Below are 12,791 nucleotides of genomic sequence, written 5' to 3'. Positions count from 1 at the left end.
TCCAGAGTATTCCCGGACCATCTTCTGATCTGATTCCTACACTTCAGCTTTAGGATGATTACATTACCGCACTGTTAAGTTTAGTACAGGACGAATCTTCATTATACACTGACCTTCCTTTGAGTCTTTCATAACTCCCTCAAAAGAACGTTATTTGTACATATTCCATAGTATATTACTTTGTAGTAGCAGTGCAAATTATATCCCCATGCATTCTTCTCAGCTCCCATAAATCACTGAATTGTTTTTCCCTTACTCATCTCACGGATAGTAACAAGTCTGATAAATTGGGTACGCACGATCCCATATTTGTCACAAGGTGCTGTTCTAAAAGATAAAGGCTTTGGGATACAGTTTTAAGGTACCCTACAGCCCAGAAGAACTTCAGAGCCAACTGGAAGCTGGAAGAACAGCCCTGGAAAGACTGGGACTTGCGACACCAAGGTATGCTAAATACATGTGAACCACTCGCCTACGCAACCACTGAAAATGAAAGTCTGCAGTGTGTATGCCTACACGAGGGAATTATCACACGCTGCGGCCGGAGAAGGTCGCACGGTTCTCCCACCCCCTACGTACAGGTGGAAACTGAAGATTGGCAGTGCGTAACATATGGTACACGTACATTAACTACGTGCATTTTATTACGGGGCAATGTATCGAGAGTTATTCTATTAATGGATTGTAATTTTTCAGTGAGATACGTGTAAGTTATACTGGGTAAGAACCAGTCTTGTGTAACAAAATGAGTTGATCTTGGAGAAACCCAGAGCCAGGAGTTACCAGCGCGTGAACTCGAGTTAAAATGAAGTGAAAAACGTGAAATCTGAACGAACATCGGTACTGTTACATAACGAGTTTGGAGGTACCCAGATAAGTATTCGCCAGTGTTCGCGATTTTAAGAAACTATGGTGGGTGACCTAAAAACGAAATTAATTTAAGATTAAAACATGGTAATATACCTAAATATGGGAAGTCTAAGAATAAACTCAGATGAATGACGAAATGAGAAAGAACTGTCCTACATCAGCTATGGTTAGTTGACTTGCTGCCATATCTTCTGAATTAGTATAGCGGATATTAATTGAAGAAATAGCTATATTTTAATCGTTGCAGAGAAATTATCTATGAAGTGACGTTAGTTTCTAGGCTGTTAGGCTAAGGCTCTATAAGATGGGTATGCTAAGCCGCCATTCCGGTCCAATGGGCTATGTGATCAGACTAGTTTCTCCTACGAGTGCTCGTTTCGTCACATTGAACGTATTGCTTTAATCACCGCGTGCAGGGACAGCATAGTGCTATATTAGTGTGGATATTTTTTACATTATGGTGGGTTGTTCTGCACCTAATTGTAGTAATGTCTCTATTGCGGGATACATGTTTAGATTCCCTTCTGGTTCATTATGCCTCCACTCCTCTGTTACACCTACTTCAACTGTTGACTTAAAAACCTGCATCCAGCTCCCACCGACATTACTACACCCCTTAATTCAGTCACATTGACCATTCAATATTCAGTTCTGTTCCCAAAGTCCAGCAACAGGAGTTCAACATCCAAACGCCACAGTTACAATATTTGTCAAAACTAAATTCATATGACAGAAATAATTTGTTTAACATTCGTGGTAGTACAACAAATGCATTATTAAAAACTAAGATCTGTGGTAGGACTATATGCAGACAGGTTTTAAACCATGAGCTTACTGACTCAAGCTCTGAAACATCCGTATTTTTTTTAAATTTGGGTGGTCTAAAGAAACCAAATTGTGAAGTTATGAAATTAATTTGTAATTGTGAGGTCTTTTATACGAACTATAAGCATTATATAAAGCAAAATTATGCAAACCTTTTAAGGGAGAAAATTTCGAATGAAAAATGTACCAGTACATGTTCTCCAACGTGCTGTAATTTAAAAGAAAAAATGTTATGACACTTCTTCAAAATTCGATCCTATGCTGTTGTGGACTTTAACAAGAATGTACGGAAATGAGGTAAAATGTAAGGGATGCTTCGGAAAAGAGAAAAATATAAACAAAGAACGGGATGTTATTGTTTTGTAAATACTGTAATAAAAGGAGACAGTAAATTTGTAAAATATTACTTAAATATTTTTTTGAATGTGCTGCCTGAGAAAGTTAACCAATGTTGCAACTCTAATGAAGTTGCATAAGGCGAGTCGTGTTGAGAAATACTACTTCTCAAACCAGAGGAATCTCTGAAGAGAAAAACAAAGAACCGTTAACTTTGCCAAAGTCAAAATGTTCAATATTATCCACAGCTCGAGGGTCACTTCCCTTACAAGTCACTGGTAACCGATTATCAGTGCAATACTTCAGGTTGGGAGAGAAGATTCAGCTATAGAAGTAGTTGATTCCAATTTTCTTCCCGAATGTAATTTATAACATTTTTTCATGAATGTTCAGTTGAATAAATTAAAATCCTGTTCATTACAACTGCATAAGTTGATGAGATTCATAACACCCACCAAAAATTAAGTTTATTTTACATATAGAATGTCTTAAAATAGTGGTAAATAAGAAAAGGGACTAAATTTTAAAAGAAAAACTTAAAGAATCCCAGGTACTTGAGCGTTTTCGTCTTCATACATCATATTTCAACATTTTTTTCGACGATTTTTTTTTATTTCGACAACATTGAAAATAGTGCTGAATCAATTTCACGCAAGTATGAAATACAGACAGATCACAGTATGGTATCAAAATCTTCTATAACAATTTATATATCTTCGGCATTGACCGATTACCACGTCAAATTCCACGATTTAAGAATGACAGTAGCCTAGATGAATACGCGGGTATTCCTCATTTCATCTGACGGTACCGCCAGCGCATAGCTTATGAACAACATTCTACTTAATATAATAAAACCGATTTATTAGCGACCTATTTTTTCTAATATTTCTCCACTAAGTACATGCCTAGTATGTTAATTAAAAGGCAAATTATCAACGACTTTGCATTTACAATCACCGTCTCGAGTAAAGATTACACAATAATGTGAAATATACTAACATTTATGTTGAGTAACCGTTTGAGTAATACTGAGAATGAGTTTTTTTACAGTATGTTTAGCATTATTTTCTTGCGTGGAGAACAGAAGAAAAAGAGGGATATACAAGGCTGGGGCGGTCAACTGCCTTACCAACGTAGTGCAGGAATGAACCATAATGGCGGGCCAGCATACCTAGTTTTTAGGGAGCCATGTTAGGCTATGTGGTCATAGTCTCAAGGATCATCAGGTGAAAGATTGAACGGCACTGGTATTGGTTCGTAAGTTTAAACTGCTCTTACACTTTACTTCAATTGCTATGCCAGCCAGTCATGTGAATGATAGACCTACTACTGCAAAATGAGGATGGTGTTATGCGCGCCTGCATATATTCTAGTATATATCCCAGCCAGGGGACGGAACCAAGGGCAACAGTGGATCATCAGGAAGTGATGTCCAAACCGAATAGGGAAGTACGATCAGCAGGAGTGAGTCCTAGCCCATTACTGAGATGGGAATTATATTGAGACTCCCACGAGGAATAGTTACCAAGGCTGGTCTAATTCAGATTGTGAACATTACAGATTCATCTAACATTCTTTTTATGTTCGTACAAATAGTAAAATCACCGTCAGTTCAATTCACTTATGGCAATCTTGATTACATGCTTCTATAATTTCTACCACTGTTTGTTATCGTTATTAATATTCAAAATTAAGGAATCCTATAGAGACTTCTGGCGCCCATTTACTGGCACTTGCAGAAAATTGCAATTCATTAATATCATGCATTTTATATATAATATATAATTATTATTATTATTATTTGAGATATGCGGAGTTGTTATAATTTGAGCCCAAGCGCGAGGCGAATGAATGTAATAATGTTAAGAGTAGCAGTAATGTTACAATTGTCACATGTTACAAGTGACATTAGGTCGGAAGACAGGATTGCGGAAACAAAGCACACTAGCAATCCACGTTCGTAAACTGTGAGCCCCTTGAAGCTCGCGGTACGCTCATGGTATTTCAGAAAACACGTGACTACGGAAGTAGTATCTTCTGCGCAGTTCGTACGCAATGTGATCGGACTACACACATGAATTTATACTTCACTCTTAACGAACGTTCTGTAGCGAGTTTCGGTCCTTAACCATTTAACAACCTGGTCGGCGGACCGCATCAGTTGCGTAGGATGGTCAAATCTGGGTATACATAATAATAATAATAATAATAATAATAATAATAATAATAATAATGGCTTTACATCCCACTAACTACCTTTGCGGTTTTGGGAGACGCCGAGGTGCCGAAATTTTGTCCCGCAGGAGTTCTTTTAAGTGCCCGTAAATCTACCGACACGAGGTTGACGTATTTGAGCCTTCAGATACCACCGGACTGAACCAGGATCGAACCTGCCAACTTGGAGTCAGAAAGCCAGCGCCTCAACTGTCTGAGCTACTCAGCCCGGCCTGGGTATAATTTTGCGTCCGGTGGTTAATTTCTGTGTTGATCAGTTTTTCTTACGACTCTGCATGGAGCTGTTTGCTACAACGGGTATGGTTAAAATAATCATAATGGCACTCGAAGTGTTCAAAACCATTGTATCACCAATTTTGTATAGTCCGCGCACCTTTTCTTTGTATGGGGGGGGGGGGTGGAGCAAGGAGGGGCCTCTCACGGTTCCGGTAATACTGCCAACGGAATGAAAATGAAATCTGAATTGACTCGATAATATGATCGATCGATATGAATTTTCTAAACCTTTATTATCTTAAGTCAACAACTGTCATACACACTTTATATAACATTATATAACATTTCTCGATGCGAATCTTGTTCCCAACATGAATTCTATAGTTTGGTTTTGCTGTATAAACAACAGCAGTACTAGTACGTAAAGTGTACGCCAGATGCCACACAGCGATGCATAAGCGATTCATAGTTTGTATTTCCAAGGTTGCCAATACGAATCTCGAAGATGCCCGAGATCGACCTATTCAGCACTAGGGTGTCCATGTATCGCTAAAAGGTGCGCGTACGGTATTCAAAATATTCCGAACTGAGCTGTGTTTATAGTAAATAAATACTCCTAAGGTAATGTTTACTATTTCTTTGTGTTCAGTACCTTGAGCAATCAGCTCTTCAACACAATGTTTGCGGTCTTTAATTTTTTTTTGCTAGTTGCTTTACGCCGCACCGACACAGATAGGTCTTATGGCGACGATGGGACAGGAAAGGGCTAGGAGTGGGAAGGAAGCGGCCGTGGCCTTAAGGTGCAGCCCCAGCATTTGCCTGGTGTGAAAATGGGAAACCACGGAAAACCATCTTCAGGGCTGCCGACAGTGGGGTTCGAACCCACTATCTACCGAATACTGGATACTGGCCGCACTTAAGTGACTGCAGCTATCGAGCTCGGTGTGTCTCATTTTAATATAATGTATACCAGTTTGTGTTGGAATGACGGCGTCTACAAATTTTTTTTGGAAGTGGATGTACACCGCTAAAATTAGGCGTTAAACTGAGCAACGCACTCCCTAAGTAATTGTATTTGAAACTCAAATCTCAGGAAGGAAATAATTCATCAGATGCTAAGAAGTTGAAGCAAATAATCCGGAAGTGCTGAGTTTTGGCTGTTCAGCAAAAATATCTCAGGATGGCAGAATGTCAAACCAAACTTCATTGTAACCTCTTTCCGATTTCAGTGTGCCCCTTATGTTGAGACGGAGGACCCAGCGATTCTGACTGGTTAGTATCGCCACTTATTGCGAATAAATATGGTCCCAGTGCAATTGACGAGTTTACTTTGTGGGAGTTCGAATTCAACTGATTACTTCTGAATTCCTTCGAGTGCAACACTCCTATAATTGAGCTTATATGGAAACTTAACTGTCTGCGAATAAGAAAACCGCTCTGATATCCATTTCAAACAGACGAAGAATGCAACGTGCATTGCATCTCACTTTCGAATTAATGCTCACAAGTAGCTCCAAAACCGCTGTAATATTATTATTATTATTATTATTATTATTATTATTATTATTATTATTATTATTATTATTATTAACTAGCTTTAGTTACAGTGTGCAGGCATTGTGTGCGCGTCGAGGTAGATCTATGGGTGAATTTTGACCACCAGATATGAAGGCATGGAGTGCAGAATGAACTTTTTATCCGTTCTTCAAAACTCCGGTACCTGTGTCTACACTGCCACTGGTCCGTAGAAGGAACTACCGCGGTGATAAAAAATACTTACGTAATTATGAAGTGCCAAGGTGCATTTCATATAGTATCTTAATAAAAGTCTTGGAAAAGGAATTTATGACATACGTTCAAAATCACTGACCACCTTAGGAGAAACCGGCAGGACAAGGTTATTCCATTTTGTGTGCAGAAGTGCCATCCGATTTTAGACAATGTTGTTATACCTACCTATTCCCAAGAAACCAAATGCTGACTAGTGTGAAAACCACCGCACAATAAGTTCAGTATCTCACGCTTGCAAAACGTTAACACGTATTATTTACAGAGGAATGGAAAGGCAAGTTGAAACTGAGTAGGAAGAAGATCAATTTGGCTTCAAAAGAAATTTAGAACACGTGAAGTAAATCCTTACTTTACGTCCGATTTTAGAGGATCGAATTAAGAAATACAAGCCCACGAACATGGCATTCGTAGATCCAGATCTAGACAAGGCATTCGTAGATCCAGATCTAGACAAGGGATTCGATAATGTTGATTGGATCAAGCTATTTGAGATTGTAAAGGTGATAGGGATCAGATACCGAGAACGAAGAATTGTCTACAAACTATACTGGTACAAAAATCTGTCTGCAGTTTATTCCCTCTTTTCTTTCAATGTTTATATACAAGCGGTAACAAATCAAAGAGGAATTTGGAAAAGGAAAGAAGAAATCAAAACTCAGATTTACTGATATTTAATCAGAGTCTGAAGAAATTACTGAATGGTATGGACGTAGTCTTGGAGAAGTACAAGATGAAAATAAATAAATCCAAAACAAAAGTAATGGAGTACAGTCGGACAAAGTCAGGTGATACAGGAAATATTAGATTAAGAAATTCAAGTCTTAAAGGAAACAGATGAATATGACTTGGGTAGTAGAACATTATGGCAAAAGTAAGGACATAAAATACAGACTACCACAAGCAAGGAATGCCTTTCTTAAGCAAATTAATTCGCTCACTGCGAACATAAGGTTAGCAAGGATAGGGCGACATGCAGAAATACATCACACCTGTCTTGGGAATGATTATCCAAACAACGACAACAACAACAACAACCTCACTAGTTCCTAGACACATTGCGAACACTGTTTTATAGTTTCATTTAGCCCACAAATATTTCTTGCCTTTTAGATAATTTAATTCCCTTAAACCGTGCATTTCTACGAAATATGTAATCAAGGAATGTAAAAAATTACTTCTTATATTCAAATATGAAGCGTTCACGTCAAAGAGAAGACAACACCTAGTTCTCTTCAAGCAATGATAGGTCCACGAAAGAAAAATAAAGCATCGAAATTGCTTAAATACCGACCCGGGGGAGAAGCTGAGTCACCAGACTTCTCACACTTGAGAGATATGTGGACTCCCGGAGTATCATCGTGCACCAATCTAAGCGTTTGAAATATGGTGCTAGAAGATTAGGCTGAGAATGCCTTTAGCAGCTCATTGTACGAATGTGTTGGTCGCCTAACCGTCAAGGTCTCCGATTCTGCGATATTTCGGACAAGTCATGCACTGAAGAAATAGCTTACAAAAGCTGATCATGGCCACGCGTTGGAAATTGTCCAACTTCCTGCATAAATATGTGTATTCTATAAAAACAGTTATCGAATAACCAAGGTAAAGGGCATAATTAACACCGGCGTCGCACACACACAGAATATGTCAGATCGAAGAAGAGCCAAAAGGATTATTCTTGGAAGGATTTCAAGCTAGTTCTAAATAAAGAGGTTCGGACAATCCAACTGCCTTACCTCAGAGGTGCACCTTGGGCTGTCCGCAGTAACGCGTCGATCAAGTGAAAAGTTTCCTTCAACTTAGGACAGCGAATGAGCTGAATGTCGAAGTTAGAACACGTTGAACGTACGTCCTCTGAATATTACCAACAGTTCTTTAAAATCCACACGACAGGAGTAGCGTTATCTCAGACATGAATGAAGGTCAGTGTTACGGGACTATTTGTTAGTTCAGCACTAAGTCAAGGCTGACGTGAGCTGAGCATGGCAGTAGCCAGACAGACAATTGAAAAGACATCACAGAACTGTTTCAACCTTGAAAGTTCATGGGCAGATTGTAGAGAACTCGAGAAGACTGACCATTCTTAGCACTTATCTCGCAAGTAATCCACTACTGTCCCTTTAATCGTCCACGCCCTTAAGGGACGTCCTGAAACGTCTCATCTACGTACATGTTTATAGTAGTGTTTCGAGGAGCCCTAGAAATATTTGACCCTTTCAGTCCTATTGTCGATTTTATGGTATCACATTTAGACCTACCCAACTGTCGGATTTCTGCCAAAATGAGGTGCACTTTTCTATGATTTCAATGCACCTGTTTTTGTCTTAATAGGTACGCCTTAATTCGTGACAAAGTGATAACGATACTTGAACAGTTTATCTTCCAGTCGCGATTTAATTTGTAGCATTTAGGAAGCCTCTCTTACAGCATTACTTACGTAATAGTAAAGCATCTCAATTTTTGACTCATTTCTATGATGTGTTATGTCCATGACCACGGACAATGTTGCACTATGGTTGTAAAATGGACTATATCGTGACACTCCATGATGTTTACAGTTATATCTTAGTTTAATTGTTCATGTATGCCCAACCGTTGTCCCGTTTCCCTACGGAGGCGGGTATGAAGCGAGACGAATCTTCGTAGCGCGTTTTTACAACCGGATATCCTCCCTGGCATCAATCTCATTAGGAGTTAATGAGAGTGGCGGTGATTATTTTTGTTTTAAGAGGAAGTACAAATAGGTAACTGTCCTTTCTGAACAAATTAAGCGGAAAAGAAATTTAAAATAAAACAAAACTATTTTATTCAACGAAGGAATTTGAAAATGAATTAAAAAAAAAATATTGTTCTACGCCGAGGACGTCAGAAACTTATCGAAAGGAAACCTTAATTTCCCTTAGTAACAGGGCACTTGACATTTACATACATACGCTTGATTAATCCACTCCGTCTAGTTTGTGATGAAAACACGATCAAATATGATTCACATTAACGGCAATCTTCACGACTGCTATCAACTGCTCTGAAAGGGTGGGCCTAAAATTCTGCCAAATGCACCACTTTTTAGTATAGCAGGCCTTTTCTGTTACCAGACACAATGTTTATTAAGTTTCAATGCGTATCCTGATAACAGTATTAATGATTTCATTACCCAGTACAAATGACCAATGGAACGATGTCTCAGAGCAGCGAATTATTTTGACCTCATCTAATTTTCACTTTAAAAAAAAAATCAAATTTGCTTTACGTCGCACCCGACACAGCTAGGTCTTCTGGCGACGATGTGATAGGGAAGGAAGCGTTCGTGGTCTTAAGATTCAGCCTGGTGTAAAAATAGGAAATCACGGAAAACTTATCTTCAGGGCTGCCGACAGTGGGGTTCGAACCCACTATCTCCCGGTGTTCACTATTCGTTGCGTGCAAGGATTAATACATCATAGTGACTTCAAACAATTCTAAATCATTTAACAGGAATTGCCATCTGAACATCATTTTCACGGCACACACACTATGTTGGGCAACAAACATGGTAACCATGCAATGTTTCTTTAACAATGCATCGCAACTCATGTTTGCGGTAACCGTAACTTTTCAGCGATTACTTTTCTCCATTTCCCGAGTGCTTGAAGTGGTGTATGTCTTTAGGAGGAAGGAACTTCACATCCTAGCATTCCTATGTTTACTGAGGTACTCCCCATCTTCGCTACTAGTGAAATCTGTATTAAGTATAAATAACCTACTTAAACCAACAACTCTTAATATCACCACTTCACCATTGATTTAGACGTTATCAAAGTGTTGGGTGTAACACAGTGAACCATTTTGTAAAGGAAATTAACCCGAGGTTAGCAATTCGAAGCAATTTATTGCATCACAGCAGATTCTACCGCAAAATATAATCAACCATGGCACTACAAAGGAGATTAGAATATTTGAATGAACTAACATCCTCTTTCTTTACAACACTGTATTAGAGAAAAAAGTTCAAAAAGTTGTCTCATCGAACTTTCAGTTGTTTACTAACACAGGCACACTTCCTGGAACAGTTTTCGTATTCTTCTGTTATGCGATGTATTTTACCACAGACTATGTGTGAGCAGAGCCAGCGAGCAAGTCAACAGAGAAATGGGTCGTGCTAAAGCCTTTCAGCGACTGGGATTACTGACCTACCAAAGCTGGCCGAGCTTCAGCGGGACAATTACATAACTCAATCTTACGTCAGGAAACTTAATTAAACAGTGTTAATATTTGCAAGACTAACGGCAAATAACATTTCCCAACTTCAGCTGAAGCGCGACGTAAAAATTACTCAAGCTCATTATGATGGATGATTCACAAGTTATCTAAGACACGAGTTAAAATACAAGTCTACTTCGAAAAAGGTGTCTACTAGACGTTCTCCAGTATTACTTCACCGTCCACATAACATTATAGCAGAGAGGTTACTACAAGTCAGCACCGCAATTTTTAACAGTAAATATTCATCCACCTGTTTACCTTCACCATAGTCACTTAAGAACCTACCAAAGAAAATTAGGCTATTGTGCATTTCCGACGGAACAATCTCATAGACGTTTCAAATACATGAAGCAGTGTGTTCGTCCAGGCAACAGCAGAAAATTGGTCAAATGACCCCATGATATCAGGTTACACGCTCTGTCTGCAATGCACAGTTCACTCTATTTACAAAGCGAACCGTTGGACTCGACTTGGGTGAATGATCAATGCATGTCCTAAATTTAATAGTAGTAATCATTTTTGCCGTACAATCAACGGTAGTGTAATTTATAGCCGGAAGGCTCAGAGCAGTTAGAAACATAACTATAAAGTCACATAAAATACTTTTCACCGGATGAGATTTCGATAAGAGCAGTATTTCATCCCCTACAATCCCATATTACTAAAAAGTACAGTACCGTAAATGAACGTGTCAAAATATTCTATTCTCAATACTTCTGTTTCAATTATAATGGATTATATTATGCAGTCTGAAATTATCAATAAAGGTGCATACTATTCCCATTCAGAATCACGCATTCTGTCATGTTGCGGACAACAGTTTCATCGCAAATGGTCAGTTCTCTTATTTTCCTGAAGATTTCAAATGAGGCCTTAAATCTACGATACTCACATCCAGAGAATGTCCTATATCCGTGGTTGAAGCCGTAGCCGTCAAGTGCACTTAAGATACTCACTAGCACTACAATACTCACAGTAAAGCCCTCAGCTAGGGCAAGCAAGCGACTGAACACGCTTCCAGCTGTCAAACAGCGGAGTGGAATTGCCTAATCCCTCCCCTCCACTGCCCCTCTCTGCCCCTTCCACATCCCGAACTCCGTTCACTTTTCTTCAGCGCGCATCCTACCGATACATTGTTAAGTCAACTATTGCCTTACTTTGCGTTACCGAAGGGACCCACCTACCCGCCCGTAAAAATACTTTTTTTTTTTTGCTAGTTGTTTTACGTCGCACCGGCACAGATAGGTCTTACGGCGACGATGGGACAGGAAAGGGCTAGGAGGGGGAAGGAAGCGGCCGTGGCCTTAATTAAGGTACAGCCCCAGCATTTGCCTGGTGTGAAAATGGGAAACCACGGAAAACCATTTTCAGAGCTGGCGACAGTGGGGTTCGAACCGTAAAAATACTATACACAGTATTTACTTTTATGCCAACGCCGCGGTATAGGGGTAGCGTGGCTGCCTCTTACCTGGAGGCCCCGGGTTCGATTTCCGGCCATGTCATCTGAGGGCTGGTTCGAGGTCCACTCAGCCCAGCCTACGTGATTACAATTGAGGAGCCATCTGACGGTGAAATGGAGGTCCCGGTCTAGAAAACCAAGAATAACGACCGAGAGGATTCGTCGTGCTGACCACACGACACCTCATAATCTGCAGACCTTCGGGCTGAGCAGCGGTCGCTTGGTAGGCCATGGCCCTTCGGGGCTGTTGCATCATGGGTTGGGTATTTACTTTCATAAGATTGATTTTATTTAGCGTATGGCTTTTCGGATACATTCTGAGAAACATAATTACATTCATTACTATATTATAAACACACATCTCGTTTTTGGATGTATCTGATGGAATTCAGGGTTGCCATTAGGAATTCCCGTAGGCTCTATTTCTGCAGTCAGGTCTTCCGTAATGTGTTGAATTGTCTGCCGTGGTGCGTCACAGTCACCATGCGAGTGAGAATTGCACTCTCCAGTTGAAGAGTGAGTCTGCACATCTTCCATACTCTGTTCTCAACCGATTGAGTGTTGTCCATACCTTGTGAGGTAGATCTAACACAGGGACCGTCTCAGAGATGCAAGGTAACAGTCCTAACGAGAAATATAAAGGAATGCTATTTCAAACCCTCGCTCGGCCTGTCGTTATGAATAAGCAAGTGACCCGGTATGAACAAAACAGCATCGAGTCGCTGGATGTGCAGTTCGCTCCAGCCCAATAGCCCGGCTAGGTCAGGGGATTTTACCCGGATCTGAGGGCTGGTTCGAGGTCCAGTCAGCCGACGCG

The 12,791-nt window shown here is 39.9% G+C and overlaps 1 protein-coding gene across 2 annotated transcripts in view; it reads right to left on the bottom strand.

Moving 5' to 3' along the window:
• Nucleotides 1-12,791, bottom strand: part of LOC136857505 (terminal nucleotidyltransferase 5C) — a 495,888-nt gene that overhangs the window by 76,905 nt on the left and 406,192 nt on the right. The window contains exon 1 of one of the 2 annotated variants that reach the window (XM_067136212.2): nt 11,408-11,553. The exons of the other annotated variant lie outside the window; for it this stretch is intronic. The gene's annotated coding sequence lies outside the window, so the exon portion shown is untranslated. Of the gene's footprint in view, nt 1-11,407; nt 11,554-12,791 lie in introns of those variants that run through there. 2 annotated transcript variants of the gene reach the window in all.

Source organism: Anabrus simplex, chromosome 1 (assembly GCF_040414725.1).
Source record: "Anabrus simplex isolate iqAnaSimp1 chromosome 1, ASM4041472v1, whole genome shotgun sequence".
NCBI lineage: Eukaryota > Metazoa > Arthropoda > Insecta > Orthoptera > Tettigoniidae > Anabrus > Anabrus simplex.
This window is presented reverse-complemented; position numbering and strand designations above follow the sequence as displayed.